General features: G+C 38.7%; 1 long non-coding RNA gene across 1 annotated transcript; it reads left to right on the top strand.

Moving 5' to 3' along the window:
- The first annotated feature begins 10,425 nt into the window (after positions 1 to 10,425).
- On the top strand, positions 10,426 to 12,547 carry LOC136238610 (uncharacterized). Its single transcript, XR_010693087.1, has 2 exons — positions 10,426 to 10,743; positions 11,692 to 12,547. It is a non-coding gene; the product is annotated as an uncharacterized lncRNA (long non-coding RNA).
- Positions 12,548 to 17,881: the final 5,334 nt, after the last annotated feature.

Below are 17,881 nucleotides of genomic sequence, written 5' to 3'. Positions count from 1 at the left end.
AATTTTGTGAATAAAATTACTGTGGCTTTTACATCTGAACATTGCACTACCGCCATAGCCAGTCTTTCATGTGGGTAGGTTTAAATAGTAGCATGGACCATTTTATGTAGTATGATGCAGGATTGCATCTTTCCCACACCCAGCATGCTTCGGCAAGCTAAATCTAGGGGGGTCTAAGGTATGCCTTCCAGGAAAAGTTTGAAATGGATGCTAAAAAGGTGGAATTGGTAGCATTTCAATCACTAAAAGTAACTCAAAATTTTTTAGGAAGCAATTCAAGCACAAGACTAGCTGTATGGATGACGTCTGGAAATGTATCTACTACTACTACCACAGTTCTTTTACCCCTCTAGTGTTCTCTGCTTCCGGGGGAATGGGCCATGAAGCCAGTGTATTTTACAAGCGATTGGCGAGTTTGTTGTCTGACAAATGGAATGACCCTTATGCCACAGTACTAGGATGGATTAGATGTAGATTGTCATTTGTTTGCTGCGTTCGGCAATCCAGTGCATTAGAGGAGCGCGATCTTCACAAGGTCATTACATCAAAAGTGCTCCTGTGGCCTTGGTGCAATCAGAGACTCAGTTTTTGATTTAATTGTTTAACATATCATAACAATTCAATATATTTTAATGCATTCAGCTATAGTATGAAAATGTACTGTTTGTTCAATTAGAATTTTTAAAAAAACTGATTCTACAAAAGCCTGTTAATTTTAGCACCTTTTCTATGCTCCCCTGTATAGCGCGTATATCATATGGGGGGTGGGTGCGAGGGGGAGGTGTGGATGGGGCCCCCCACGCACAAGAAGTAGTTGACAGTGAAAAAACAGCCTATAAGTATCATGCAACTGTTAAATATATATGTTCTTTGGTATTGTATATGCATTAGTTTGCCAGTGATAGTTATAAACGGCGAACAGAATGTAATGAATTTCCCGCCCACGCACAATTTGTGCCTTCGTTAAAATGGCCTTGCTCAAAGACGATTGTATTGTATTATTGTATTAATGCTTTACAGTGACCAGCACTGAAGGTCTGCAGCAACATGTGCTGCAGCCTTAGGATTACCTAACCTAATTTCAAGGACTTAGACTTAGTGACTTATAGCTGAAAAGGTGTAACAGAAAAGGGGCCAAAGTAAGGAAAAAAATCCCTCCAACCCCAGGAATCGAACTGCAGGTCACCCAATGTCTAGTCGGGGCCACACTCAGTCTCCTCCACGAGGGATGGATTTTCTTCCTTAATCCTAAAGTATTTATTGTATTAATGCTTTACAGTGACCAGCACTGAAGGATTAAATGTCTATGACATAGTTTTCTGTATAAATACTTTGGTTTGTTTATCATGCTGTAATATTGTGCTGCTGTGTTATGCTATAATAACGCTTATATTATTTAATGATGTTTCTATTACTTTAGTGCATGGTGGGAGGTGGAAGCATCCATGATGACGATTGGGCAATGTGCAAATAAGGTGAGTGTATGCTTTGTACAAAGAAGCCCACGTAGCTGTGCAGGGCTCATCTTCTGTACAGGCTCAGCTTCTGCATAGTCTTCCCCCCCCCCCCGAAGGGTAGCCAACGCCCACGCAAAACACCGAAATGGTGTATGAGAAGGGTTGCCAACGCCCACGCAAAGCACCCAAATGGTGTGTATGAGAGTCCCAATCTTTATGTATTTTAAGAGCATTTAGTGAGATTGCTATTAGGGTCATTCCATGTCAAATCAACAAGGAATTTAGGGTCACCTCTCGGATTTTGACGAAACTTGGTGTGTTTGTAGTACCTGTGGTGCTTATCACTCATGCAAATTTTTAGATCCGTGCATTCCATAGTTTCTGATTTATGACCACAAATATTTTGAATATTTCATGAAAATTTGGTCCATCTCTAGTTACAAAATCAACTGCAACTTTGTACTGTGAAAATATTTTTTAAACACAATTTTCACTGATGAAAGACTGTTGACTGACCTTTCCAGTGATCCCTAAATTATGGGATATCTACTTAATTATGGTTCAAAAGTACTTCATTGAAAACTTTAATCCTTTATATTTTTAAAACTGCTGCTTGAAATTTTTCAAATTCTTTTGTGAATAGTGATTGGGTAATAGTCTATGTTTGATAAAATTTTTGTGGTGGGACCACAATGGGCTCAAGAGATATAATGAATTATGTTGTGGTATGCAGTGGAATTTGCAGTCTATTATTGCTGTATTGGAGTGTACACCTCCGATATCCACTCGCAACAAGGCCATGCCAAGTTTGTCTTACAGAGTGAAGGTGTTTAGGTACATTGCAACCTTTATTAGTGACCACCAGTATTGAAAGACCATCTATAAGCTGCAGTTAATTTATACTTTAATTGGATCTTAATGTATAGCACAAAGCATCAATCTTTTCTAGCAAATCCCAAAATGGTCTTTATTAGACAGGTTGACTATATAAATGAGATCATCATGCGTCCATAAACACATTAATGTTGTACCATCTCTTCAGTTATACCTTATTTATTAAGTAAAATTTTGCCGTAGTGCACTTACATACATATCCCCACTCTACACCATTCAAGTTACATACATGGCTGCATAGGTACAACAGACCTCCTCAAAAAGGATATCTGGGTACCTTGATAGCCTCATGATCTTACTTTATAATTGTATGTACATTTTTGGACCCAAGACAAGTCTGTGGTTTCTCAAAAATTAACACTTCATCAATGGTCCAGGGTATAGAAGAGTTACACTATATACAGTAGATGCATTACTTGTACCAAGAAATTTTATATTATTAACAATTGCTTGCACCTCAATGCGTGATTTATAGTACTGTAATTACTAAAATTAATGGTTTTTCAAAGTATTTTGTGTTCACGTTTTGAGATCAGTACAGGCAAGAGTATATAATGGGGAGCCCTCCCCATTATATACTGTTGGTACAGGTAAATGTTAAATACGTGGTCAACATGTTTACTTCCTATGTGAATATGTGTATGAATTTATGACTTGATCTTCAAAGTGGTCGTGAATGTAAAGTAATGTAGTAATTAATTTCATACATTGAGGTACAATTAATGCATGTACTTATATGGTGAAACCCTTCCATTGTTAGGACCATAATAAAGTGCTCATATTACAGAAGCCACAGAAGTATCTTGGTCTAAATGTATGTGCACCACTAGAGTGGGAGTACAGTGTATAAACAGGTGTCCTGGTTATCAAGGTATCCAGGTATCCTTTCTGAGGAGTTCTGTTGTATGTATCTATGCAGCCACATACGGAACTTAAATATGGCTAAGTCCACTACAGTGGGATTCAACTTAATAAAAAAGATACTTGTGAAGAGATGGTACATTTACACGATGTTTATGGACACATGGTGGTCAGATCTATAATTTATAGTCAACATGTCTAATAAGGACCATTTTGGATTTGCTAGAAAGGGTTGATGCTTTGGTGCTATACAGTAAAGAAGTATAACTTGACTGCAGCACATAGATGGCCTTTCAATACAGGTGGTCACTAATAAAGGTTGCAATGTACCTAGACACCTTCACTCTGTAAGACAAACTTGGGAAAGCTTTGTTGTGAGTGGTTATTGGAGGTGTACACTCCAATACAGCAATAATGGCCTGCAAATTCCACTGCATACCACATCATAATTCATTAGATCTCTTGAGCCCATTGTGGTCCCACCACAAAAATTTTATCAAACATAGACTATGACCCAATCATTATTCACAAAAGAATTTGAAAAATTTCAAGTAGCATTTTTCTAAATACAAAGGATTAAAGTTTTCAATGAAGTACTTTTGAACCATAATTAAGTAGATATCCCATATTTTAGGGATCACTGGAAAGGTCAAACAACAGTCTTCCATCAGTGAAAATTGTGTTTAAAAATATTTACACAGTGCAAAGTTGCAGTCAATTTTATAAGTAGAGATGGACCAAATTTTCATGAAATATTCAAAATATTTGTGATCATAAATCAGAAACTATGGAATGTATGGAGCTAAAAATTTGCATGAGTGATAAGCACCACAGGTACTACAAACACACCAAGTTTCGTCAAAATCTGAGAGGTGACCCTAAATTTCTTGTTGATTTGACATGGAATGACCCATTATTGATCTACATATTGTTCTAGCTATTCGTGATCGATCATTGTCTACTTTGTTGAACTCACTTTCTCCATTATTTTTACGTGATTTTGGATTTAGGATTTGGTTTCTAAAATGTTGCATTTAGATACATTAAAGTCCATCTGCCATTCATTTGCCCATTTTATAAGAGTAGTAAAGTCATCCTGCAGAATCTTCTGATCACTTGGTGAGTGTATAGGTCTATAAATTAAAATGTCATCTGCAAACAGTCGCAACTCACTATGTATGTTTGTAGTTATGTCGTTGATATATATTAGGAAAAGGGCAGGCCCAAGGACTGAGCCTTGGGGGACACCAGATGTTATGTCACAAGATATGAAATAATGGCCTTCTATTACTACTTGTTGTGTTCTGTTATGTAGAAAGGATTCAAACCATTCCAGCAAACTTCCTCTCACTCCATAATACTCCAGTTTGTTTAGAAGTCGAGCATGTGCAACCTTGTCAAAGGCCTTGGAGAAGTCTAATACTGCCAAATCTACCTGTAGTTTATTGTTTATTGCTTTGGCTATATCATTGACAGTCACAAGCAGTTGTGATTCACAGGAGTGATGTTCTCTGAAGCCGAATTGATTTTCTGTTAAGATGTTGGTTGACTCTAGATGTTTCATTAATTGGCTGACAATGATGTGCTCCATGGTTTTGCAGATTACTGAAGTTAGTGATATTGGACAGTAGTTTTTAGTATATGTTGGTGGTATCAACATTATATTTTTGGCAGGTGATCAGGTTGTTTCATCTTGTGATCCGGTGCACGTGATCCCCTCTCAGCGCAAGTCAGTGACAGGTGCATAGCTGCTATTGCGTTTTCGAGCCTTTGTCGTAATCTGTACGGCTCAATGTAGGATTTTTGGCCCCTGCAGCTAACTCGAGCCTGTCCCATGTTGGAGTGGTTCTTGCTACAATTCCTCAAACTTGCTCTCTCAAGGCTTAGCACAGACTGAAATTTCAAACACACATACAGTGTAGATGTGGTGCTAAGGTCAACTAAAGGTCAACTAAAGGTCAACCATACAGGTTCACAAAGAAAGTTAATTAGCTACAAAACTAGAACAATACAGAGACAGAGATGTGTCAAAACAACCTAATAATAACATACAAAAAGTAGTAATACAGACAGGGATAGGTAAAACCAACTGGCTGATAACACTATAAGCTATAAAAACTAATAAGTGTGTGCATACAAAGTGGTAATTAATGTTAATTAATACAATTAAGTATGAAGTCACTGTTGTGTACAGTCTGCTTCTCCACAGAGCCTATCTGGGTGAGAGTTCCATAGCCCAAAGAAAGCCCATAATGGGGTAGCAGGGGTTCTAAGTGGCTTGTTGGAGTAATTTAAACCTTACCAAAATGATCATCTTGTTTGAGCTTGGTTTTCCTGTCGCCCAGATGAGGTCTTGTCACCTTTGATAGGTGCTGTTATGTGTTAGCACGTGTGTCTGCCTATTCATAGCTACCTGACCACCTCCATGTAAACCGTGCCAGTAGCGCAGTTAGGAGCTGCAATTAGCTAATGGTTGTTGATACCGGCCGGCATAGAAAGGAACATATTTCAAAATGTTAAGTGAGTGATGTTGTATCAATGCCATGCCCTGGTCTGGCGAGCAGTCAGCTGTCAGACTACCCCAGCTTCATTAATGCTTAGCTGCGTGACACTACAGTAGTACCATAGCCTTTGTTTGATTGAAGTTTTATGGTCATAGTTTTGACTTATGCTAAGATTGCTATAGGTGTGTCACCAGCATGTTGCAAAGTTGGCAGTATCGGTAGCGTATAGCTTGTTAATCTATAATATACATGTGTATGTAAGTGCATTTTAGTGGCTGCATGGCCTGTTGGATTGTAGCATTGTAGTCATGTGATGACCTAGCTGATGTGCAACTGCACAATGTCTCCAGCTCACAGTGCAGTCATAGTGAGTAATATTGGCTCACCTACTTGTGCACTCTTGACACAATCATATAATTGATGTGTTCCCTGTATCCAGAGAGTTGAGGCACAGCCCAGTCTGATCTGTCTATGTGTCATTAATCTGATACTGCTTAGAGCAATCTCACATCTCTATTCATAGTGCAAGTGAGCTGTAGTAGTAGCTGTCTTCTTTATTATCAGCCATCGATTTAGTTGATATGTGTGTACTGTACATGTGCTACTGAACATCGCCACCACATCTAGCTACAGCAAATAATGTAGTCAGGTGCTAATTATCAAGTTGATGTCTGACTCCACTGTGCTGGTTGCCTAGCAGGTGCAGTCATATGTTTTCAGTGTAGCTGAAGTGTGCTTAAACTGTGCTGCAAGTCCTGCCATTTAGTGGTAGTGATTAGCTGATGTGTAACTGTACAATGCTACAAATATAGCTGTCCCATCATTCAGTTAAGTGCAATAACTGTATGCCACTGTATAATCAACTGAGTAGCTGTTATGTCTACTGCCATCGATGTTATCATGTATAGCTGATACACATCTGTAATGAACTGTGCTACCACTGTATAGTCATCAAATATACTGCAAATGATGCTGTCAGGTGCTACTGATATAGCTGATGCAGGAACTAGGCCTTTATGATAAGTGTGGGTGAAGAGGAGGCTTTAGAGCACATGGCTAGACATGCTAGGTATGTTAAATTTTTGCAGAGACCAAAGCCCAACCTCATGCGCTTGCTATGGTCCTGTAATGTGCAACTGTACTGCACTACTGACATAGCTGTCTCACCCACTGTGAGTGATAGTGATGCAGTCAGGTGCTAAAACGCATGATTGTCCTGTGCTGTTACTATCCGTAAGATTGGTCAATGGTGCAGGTACTAATAATACAACTGATGTGTAGCTGCAATCATGAGATGGTCAGTAGTATCAAATAGTCCTATCCTGGCATGGCTGTTACACCTGCAACTAATGCATCAGGTGTTTTCAGTATGTAACTGTGCTGTTGAAATTCCCGACACTTCTGCTGCACATGATTCCATCAAGTGTTAGTGATATATCTAATGTGTGAGTGTAGGATCATGACATAGCCAGGTGTCACATCTACTGCAATTGATGCAGTCAGATGTAACAGTATACTTGATATGTGACTGTACAGTGCTACTGGTGTAGCTGTCATGTCCACTGAAGTTGATGCAGTCAGGTGATGATGTGTGGCTGCACTGGTGATGTGTCTGCTACCTCCATTGCAATTGATATAGTCTGATGCTAACAGTATATACTGTACAGTACCACTGGTGTAGCTGTCCTGTCCACTGTAGCTGATCATGATGCAGTCAGGTGATGATATAGCTGATGTGTGGCTGCACTGCTGATGTTTCTGCCACTTCCGCTGTGACATATTCCTGTGCTAACAATATAGCTGATGTGTGGCTGTAGTTACAGTACATGGTAATAATGTATAGCAGTACTATAGCTGCCCCATTTTTTTTTTTACCACTGATGTAGTCAGAAGCTAACAATATAATGACTGTACAGTGTTGTTGATGTAGAAATCACCTCAACTACAGCTGATGCATGCAATAAAGCTGTTGTGTAAATGTGTGATGACAAGAGGTCACGTTCACTGTGATTGATAGTCAGGTAGCTGATGTGTGACTGTACTGTGATACCAACATAGCTATCACATTAATTTTACTAGAATTGATGCACCCAGGTACTAATGTCTTAGCAAATGTGACTGAAGAGCACTACCAGCAGTGTCACGTTTACTGCAGTCAGGTGTTACCTATATTGCTGAAGCGTGACTGTACTGAGTTACCAGAGTAGCTGTCACGTATTTACTGCAGTCAGACACACGTATAGTTGATGTGTGACTGCAATGTATAGTTGTCCTATTTAGTGCAGCAGGTGCTGCCGATCGACATTGCTGATGCATGACTATGAGCCACCAACTTGCATGTCACATTTTTTGTGGTTGATGCAGTCTGGTGCTACTTGTATTACAAGTGCTACTGATGTAGCTCATGTTTGTGTGCTACTGATGTAACTCATATTACCAGTACTACTGATGTAGCACATGTTTGTGTGCTACCTACATAACTCATGTTACAAGTGCTACCAACGTAGCTCATGATTATGTTTGTGCATCGTTCATGTTTGAAAGCTACCAATGTAGCCCATGTTTGAGTGCTACGGATGTAGCCCTCGTTTACTGATGTAGCTCACGTTTGAGTGCTAACAACATAGTTCATGTTCGAGTGCTACTGACGTAGCTCATGTGTGAGTGCTACTGACATCACTCATGTTTGAGTGCTGCTAACTTACCTCATCTGAGTGCTACTGACATAGCTCATGTATGGCTGCTACTGATGTAGCTCATGTTTGAGTGCTACCAACTTACCTCATTTGAGTGCTACAGACGTACATAGCTCATGTCTGGGTGCTATTGACTTAGCCCCTGTCTGGGTACTACCAATATAGCTCATGTCCAACATAGTTCATGTTTGAGTATTAGCGATGTAGCTCATGTTTGAGTGCTACTGACGTCGAGCATGTTTGAGTGCTACCAACATGGCTCATGTCTGAATAATGCTAATGATATAGCTCATGTTTGAGTGCTACTGACATAGCCTGTGTTTGAGTGCTATACCGACATAGATCATGTTTGAGTGCTACCAACATAGCTCATGTCTGAGTGCTACTAATGTAGCTCATGCTACCAACTTACCTCTCTTGAGTGCTACCAACATAGCTCATGTTTGAGTGCTACCAAACATAGCTCATGTATGAAATTGGGTGCTACTGATGTTCATAGCTCATGTTTGCATGCTACTGACGTAGCTCATGTTTGAGTGCCATTGACATAGCTCATGTTTGCATGCTACTGACGTAGCTCATGTGTGAGTGCTACTGACGTAGCTCATGTTACCAACTTACCTCTTTTGAGTGCTATCGATGTCTGAGTGCTACTGATATAGCTCATGTTTGAGTGCTACCAACATTGCTAATGTCTGAGTGCTACTGATATAGGTAATGTTTGAGTGCTACTGACCACTCGTGTTTGCGTGCTACCAACATAGCTCATGTCTGATATTGAGTGCTACTGATGGTCGTAGCTCATGTTTGAGTGCTACCAACTTACCTCTTTTGAGTGCTACTGATATCAATGTAGCTCATGTTTGAGTGCTACCAACTTACCTTTTGACTGCTACCAATGTCATTCACTTTTGAGTGCTTGCAGTGTAGCTCATGTTTGAGTGCTACTGATGTAGTTAATGTTTGAGTGCTACTAATATATTTATGTTGGATTTCTACTGTTGTAACTCATGTTTGAGTGCTACCGACATAGCTCATGTGTGAAAGCTTTTAACTTACCACATTAATTTTGAGTGCTACCGATGTAGCTCATGTATGGGTGCTACCGATGTAGCTCATGTCTGAGTGCTACCGATGTATAGTAGTTCAGTTTGAGTGCTACTGACATAGCTCATGTTTAAGTGCTACAGACATAGCTCATATTGTGAGATGTAGCTCATGTTTGAGCACCAACTTACCTCATTTGGCTGCTACTAACATCGTTCATTTCTGGGTGCTACAGTAGCTCGTGTCTGGCTACTAGTGACGTAGCTCATGTCTGAGTGCTACTGACAGCTCATGTTTGGGTGTTACTGACATATTGAATGCTACCGATGTAACTCAGGTTTGAGTATTACTGATGTAGCTCATGTTTTATTGCTACTGATGAACCAGTTTCGCTGCATAAGTGCCCGCCAGGTAGGCCACCCCACATACCAAATTTGAAGAAAATCGCCTTAGCCATTTCCGAGATATGAGTGGCCAAAATTTCGTTCTTATTTCTTCATTTTTTTTTCTTATTCTTCGTCTTTTCGCACACTTTGAAAATTTGCTGTAAAACACAAAAATGTAATTAGATCACCTTGAAATTTGGCACACATAAAGGCAGTCCAAAGGCGAATCCTGGTATCACGTTTGGTGTAAATTCGATGCATAGTTCAGGAGTTATGACTGATTATTCGCGTAAAACAAGATCGATATGTTGTCACGCCTACAGGGTAAACCGTTTCCTGGAATGAGTTGAAAATCGGTTTGTGGATAGATCAACCATTGTAAGAGTGCCTTTTGGTGGTTTGAAAACAATCGAAATTAAGATCATGGAGATATGACACGAAACCAAAGGTGTGTAACAATTGCGCGATCGAGATTCGTGAATAAAATTACCAATAATTTTCAGGTGGGGACTATTCTACGGAACGGAACGGAACGGAACGGGCGAATTTTTTTTTTGGGCACACTTTGGACTTAAGAAAATTTTCACGAAATATTTTTTTCCGGATAATGTTGTGTACGTATCCTGGATACTGACATGTTGAAGCCGACTAGTTACAGTAGTTAGCAGGGCCAACAACGTCGTGTTCTCCGCCAGGCTGGCAGCCGCTAGAAAAGAAGGGCGAAAAAATTGAGCCAGTTTAGAAGAACTCTTTCTTCCTGCCGTTTTTTCAGAAGGACTGTTCTTACCTTGTTTCTCTCACTGGCTGCCTTGCTGGCTGCCTTGCTGGCTGCCTCATCACTATGAACTGATTTGTCAGTGGCGTCTCGCATTACCTGGCAGCACAGAGCTATTCACAGGTTGGTGAAACTGATTATGTGAGTGTGAAGCAGCTTGTGTTTTATTCTTTACACCACTGTGTGTGTGTGTCTCGTTTTTGTGCTATGTATTAAACTGTTTGTACCTCCTGCAAGGAAGAACAACTTAAGCCGATTGCATTGAGGTTAAACAATAAATCAAGTGTGTGTGTGTGTGTGTGTCACTATAGGTGTTATGAATTCTCTCATGGAAGAACGGCTCTATCGAATGTGTTGAGTTTAAATTTTTTTTTAAAAATCTGACATTAGATAACTTGTTTGTTTTTATCTGTTGTACCAGTTATAAATGGTCACTACCTATGTGTGGTTCTGTAAAACCATCTACGACTGTGCAGATGGTCCTACTGAGTATTGGAACTATAATATTATGCTGCTGAACGTCAGTTGTGGTTTTTGTCATCTTATTAGTATTACCAAATTCTACTTTCTCAGAAAGATATATGAAAAATTATTTGCTATTCTATTGTAGTAACAATTAAGTGACTGATATTTGTAGTGACAATAAGTCCCAATAGAAAATAACATTTCGCTACTTAGAGATGTTCCTTGCCCTATAGAGATGGTACTGTTATATACGTTAATTCACCTATCAATGTATTACCCTACTATCCTGCCCTTGGGCATATATGGGGATTTCAAACAGCTGAATGTCAAATGACCCATAGAAGGGCAAACCTATTGTGTCAAATCCTCACTTATCCACACAGAGATATGACAAGTTACAAGAAAAAGTATACTTGTGTGCTTAATGAATGATTATCAAAATTAATGCCCTATAGCGCGGCAACAGTTTTGTGTCAATTCTCCCTGTAAATACATTGATAGGTGTATTATAGATATTTTAATTTTCATCACCACTTTATTATGTGGTAACGTGGTCATGATTTTGTGTGATGTTGTGTGTATTGGGTATGATGTTCTTATTTGTAGGTGGAAACTCAGATATTGCAGGCAACTGGCTAGGGAATTCAACGTCTAATGAGGTAACCTAACACACTACAGAATGCCAAGAAATGCTTATTGGATCGAAGTCATCTCATCTTTATGCAATCACTGTGAGAATAAGGACTCATTGTTCCAACTAGTCTCCATGCCAGACGGTTTGTGTGGGGGTGGCAAATAAGCTTCTAGTCACTGTTGCACACATTCTGTGACCACTGTGGAATGTTGGCAGAGCCAATCAGATTGCCTTGCGGGCTCTATAAAACAAACACCAATTATTCAAATTCTTACTGTAATAAAGGACTGAAGTTTAACAATGCCATAGGCTTAGGATATTTGTTCCCCTTGTACAGAGCTCTTATAATCATTGGATTTGTGAAGTAGTGGAATTGTCGAGGAAGACCTTCAGCAATGTTTCAAATACATCATGACATTACCAGTACAATTTTTGCCTCAGCTTGCTCAGACGTGACTGGCATGATTCATCCTTGCCACAAAATTTACCTCAGCTTGCTCAGACGTGACTGGCACGATTCATCCTTGCCACAAAATTCGCCTCAGCTTGCTCAGACGTGACTGGCACGATTCATCCTTGCCACAAAATTTACCTCAGCTTGCTCAGACGTGACTGGCTCGATTCATCCTTGCCACAAAACAATAGCGTGATGTAATCTAATTGCATGTCAGTTTATTCATGGAAAGTGTACAACAGTGATCAGACTGTTTATTTCTCGCCCCCACACAAACTGTCTGGCATGTGAGACTAGTTAGGTACCTATATACAAATGTTGTACTTTTGCTGCATATTCAAGTTTTTTGTTATTCAGACAAAATAATTGTTAAATCTGCAATAATGGGTAAATATGTGGGAAACAGAAAAGAAACTCACTGTAGTTTCTAATAACTATGTTACATACTGTGCAGGAATTGTGATCCACAGATGTGATTACTGTAATACTGTTAACCATTTAATTGAGTGACTGACAGTCTACTTGCTGGCTAATGTAGTACATAGTTCTACGTATATGACTCAACCATACAGTTAAGGTACATCTTTTTTATAAAGGACAAAATTACCAATCTTTAAGAGGTTTCATTGTATATAGACAAATTTGTAAATTCTCAGTGCTATCTCTTATACAGGTTATTGTACAGGAACATTTCTAATATTATTGGTAATTAATTAGAACTGCTCCCGTACAGTATGAGTCAAGCATATGTTGAATGACCTAGTGTATGTATGGTATAATTATGTACATATATATAAACTTATCTATTGGAACCACTATGTAACGAACCACTACGTACGTATGTAACGAACAGTTTGAGACCAACTGATGAAATCTTACTGAGAGTTTGTCCTTTAAATTGTATTCTATAGGAACCACAGAAATTTTTCTTTATAGTGGAGGGTACTTTAAGAGAGGTTCTACAGTTAGATAATCCATCAATGCTTTTTAAATTCAGGAGTAAGAGTTACATGGTGCAAGTCAAGGTTGTCGACCAACAGGAAGAATTGTATGCAAAAGAAAATGAACAAGTAGCTACAGGTATCAAAACACACATATTCAATGATCAATAAGTGGGTGTGGTTCCATGGTAGTCTACAGGCTCCCATAAGCAGGCATAGCACTTTTCTTGATGCCATGCAAACTTGTTGCGTACAACAACACAAACCCAATAAGTGGGCATAATACCATAGAGGATGTGGGTGTGGCTCCATATATCACTTAAGACACCAAAAACATTCTCAAATGGTGCATGAGTACAGCTCCACATTAAGTCCCTTGAAATGCAACCCAAATGACCTGACACTAACACACTAATAGACCTTCACTGCTGGTCACTGTAAAGTGTTAATAACAATAGCACTTCAAGTTCATACATGCATAAAGAAGGACAGTAGATGTACTCTATAAAATTGACGAGGATGCATTGATTTTTATTGCGGAAATTATGAATGACATGTGCTCTTATATTATAGCACCTGAGAACTGATACCAGTAGTATATGGGAGTAAACTTCACAACTTCATTTTTTATCCCCTTAATTCTTTAGGCTATCATTAGTTGTACAAGAGATGATATGGTGACACAATTAGTACATACATAAAGTATCCACTATAGCTGTCACAACAATGGATTAAATATATCACACCTAATAGAAGTGAATACTTGATTACCTGACCTTCGACTATCAACACACTTACTTACAGTAGATGTGTCTGTTCTATTAGAGTATTTCGTCTAAGGCGTTCATTCCATTAGAGTAACTCTGTATAAAAATAGGCTTTGATTATCTGAACATGTCTTGGTACCTAGGGGTCAGGAAGCACTGTACGAGTAATTTCTTTACAGCTGTCAGCCATGCAGGCATTATTTAGACAGTAAAGGACAATAAGTTTTCAAGCACAACTACCTTATAAATCATGGAGTAATAAAAGTACTTCTGCAAATTTACCATTGGATAAAATAGCAAATAACTTGCACTAAATCTACTACACTAACACTAATGCAGCCTTCAGGTGTGAGGATACAGCTAGCATATTGAGGTGAGCATACACTCTATGTACAGCAAAATACGATTGGCTACACTCTGGCAAAAAGAATATACCATTTTCTTAAAGAGGGTGATATCAATAACATGTAGCCATCAACAAAAATTAGTTGTGTAAAGGTGCTTTACGATACACACACTGGTGCTATTGTAATATACACCTAAATGCAAAACTTCAATCATGTCTTTTGTTGTTGCTGTTACCCTTGAATGGTCACAGTCAAATTGTTCATCATTAAACATAGATCAGTCATCTCACAAGATCACCATAGTACGGACTCATTGTTCCACACCTCATTTAGACGAGAAGTAAATCATTCACAATAACAATGTGAATCCACCTACAAATTAAGAACACTACACTCAATCATAGATCATCACACAAAATCATCACCACATAATAAAGTAGTGAATCATTATCTAATATAATATACCTATAATGTACATAAAAACAGCAACATTTCTGTAGTACAAGGAACATCAGAGTGGCAAATTAGGGAAAAATATTACTTTATATTGTGAATTGTGATGCAATTCAGTCTTAAACTTGTAGTCACTTGATATTACAACAATAAAATAACAAACACATAATTATCATGCTTTTGTATGTCTTCCTTTAATACTTAATAAGGTTAAGACAGATGGCTGATCAATTCAAATCACATTTTTTAATTTTTATACTTAAAATTGTCAACCATTACAACATGTTTCGGTAGTGCATTCCAATGTTCAATTATTATTCTTAGAAAATAATTATTTCTTCACAAATTTTCATGCACTGCATGCTTGTACAATTGAATGTCAATGGGAAATGGTGGATCTGGTAAGCTGCAAGGATTGGTGCATGTTACCATTCAATTTTTGATATGTGGCTCTCTAAATTTTCTGTATACTAAGGTGGGTGGTTGTAATCTTTCATAACGATGAAAGTCACTAACTAGTTTTGAAGCTCTGTGATATTAAGTGATTCAACTCTGTTAATGTCACCCTAATAATGAGGCCCATAGATTACAGCAGCATAGTCGTAGAACTGGTTGAATCAAAGTTATCTCCAATACAACAAATATCATAGCGTCCAAGGACCAAAACATCTCTTTATTAAACCCATCAAAAGCACAACTGCTTGTTCACACATACATAATACTCCTGTAGAACTATCTACGACAGCGATCAACCAAGAGATCAACACTGTGATGTTAATTTCTACTGACTTAAAAGAAGCAATCAAGTGGCTTGTATTAACAAAACAGTAAATTAAGCTTTGTCCCCTTTTCCTGAGATGAAATCAAGGTTGATCAAATATCTTGATCACAGTCACAGATGGTTTTACAGGACCATACATAGGTAGTGACCATCCCTTGTTCAGTTATAACTGGTAAAGCAGATAAGTTTACAAATGTCAGAATTTTTTAAAATTTAAACTCAACACATTCGGCAGAGCCATTCTTCCATGAGAGAATTCGTAACACCTATATTGACACACACACACACAAGTACACGCACGCACAGATTTGATTTATTGTTTAAACTCAATGCAATCGGCTTAAGCTGTTCTTCCTTGCAGGAGGTACAAACAGTTATGCACCTATCAATGTCAAGCCCCACCTACCCCAGGTCGGGCAGAGGTGGGGACTGTTGGGGATTTGCAAATGCGAGAATGCAAATTCCCCAACCCTGGGGACAACTTTGAGTTATGAATCCCCTACTAATTATCCCGGGAATCACAACAGTATGGAAAAGTACGGATATTCGTGTTGCAAATGCCCTACCCTGGGGACGAGCTTGGGTGACAAATCCCCACCTGCTTCCCGACCTGGGGTAGGTGGGGCGTGACATTGATAGGTACATTACATAGCACAAAAACGAGACACACACACACACAGTGTTGGGAGTAACGCGGTACTTATGTAACGTGTTACGTAATATTATTACTTTTGTGGTGACTAAGTAATATAACGAAATACGCTATGAAAACAGGTAATATAACTCAAGTTACTTTACTTACAAATGTAACGCGTTACCTAAGTAATATAGTTACTGTAACGAATCTAATATTACATAATGTTATTACTACAAGTAACGAAGTTACTAATCTCGTTAGTAATCAACTGAGTAACGCCTAGCCACAACGAAGTAATGAAGCCTACTGAATGAAGCTTATTCACCAGCTTCTTACTTATAACCAAGATTTGCACATTGTCCAACAACGCAATCATGTCACGTGATAAGGTGGTAGTTTCACACGTGACAGCTTAAGGCTGTGGACATAAAGTAATATAATATGTAATATTATTATAGTTACTTTATTTTATGGGTAATATGTAACTGTAACTAATTAGTTAAGTTGCAAGTAATATGTAATATGTAACTAGTTACTTTTACAAAGTAACTTGCCCAACACTGCACACACACACACATAGTGGTGTCACAAGAATCACATAGTGGTGTCACAAGAATAAAACACAAGCTGCTTCACACTCACATAATCAGTTTCACCAATACCTGTGAATAGGTCTGTGCTGCCAGATAATGCGAGACGCCACTGACAAATCAGTTCATAATGATGAGGCAGCCAGCAAGGCAGCCAGTGAGAGAAACAAGGTAAGAACAGTCCTTCTGAAAAAACGGCAGGAGAAACTAAGAGTTCTTCTAAACTGGCTCAATTTTTTCGCCCTTCTTTTCTAGCGGCTGCCAGCCTGGCGGAGAGCACGACGTTGTTGGCACTGCTAACTGGTCTAGGATACGTACACAACATTATCCGGAAAAAAATATTTCGTGAAAATTTTCTAAGTCCAAAGTGTGCCCAAAGAAAAAATTCGCACGGAACGGAACGGAACGGAATGATGGACTAAACCACGGAACGGAACGCTTTCTCAAATTGAAGCTTGCAACTTACCATTGCTGAAACTTCCCTTATAAGTTAGCAGTGGCATCTCCAGTGGGTGATTAAACATAAGATAAAAAGAATTAACGGATCGATTGTGGGTTTTTGTTGGTTGTCATTAGTAACGAAGTATTATTGTGGGATGAGCTGTATCAGTGATGTTCATTCATACGGAAGGGAACTTTATGTGAGCTGTTTTTCTTATTTAGACTTTAGAAAACAGTCTGGGCCGGTCTTTCAAGTCATAAGTCAGTGTATAAATAAAGCAATCAGGAAGATACTGGTAACAGGAAAGAGCCAGCTGAATTAAAACTTGAAGAATTTTGTGCAGTGTGTGAGGAGCAAATATTTTGGCAGACCGCAAGGAGGGTATATTCTGCAAACATCACTGAAGTGTATGCATGGAGTTATTTATATATTAACAGCTGGTGCAGTGGACTAATGCCATATTCAATAGTGAACTGATTTTATCTGTTGCACAATTCAAGGATGTGTTTGACTGCTAGCCTTGAATCAGGCTAAATGCCAAAACTCCAAGATCAGCCAAATCTCTATTGTAAGCCGCATGTGAAACCATGCCCGTAGCCACCAGGCAAACGTGATTTGGACCAGGATGTGTGTGTAAATTTCAATGTATCTAGTCAGACCTGAAATGGAACACTCACATTAATTACATACCACCTAAGAATCCTAGGATTTCTTAAGTGTAACATTTCACATGCTTCACTTCAAACAAAA

This window comes from Dysidea avara, chromosome 11 (assembly GCF_963678975.1).
Source record: "Dysidea avara chromosome 11, odDysAvar1.4, whole genome shotgun sequence".
NCBI lineage: Eukaryota > Metazoa > Porifera > Demospongiae > Dictyoceratida > Dysideidae > Dysidea > Dysidea avara.
This window is presented reverse-complemented; position numbering and strand designations above follow the sequence as displayed.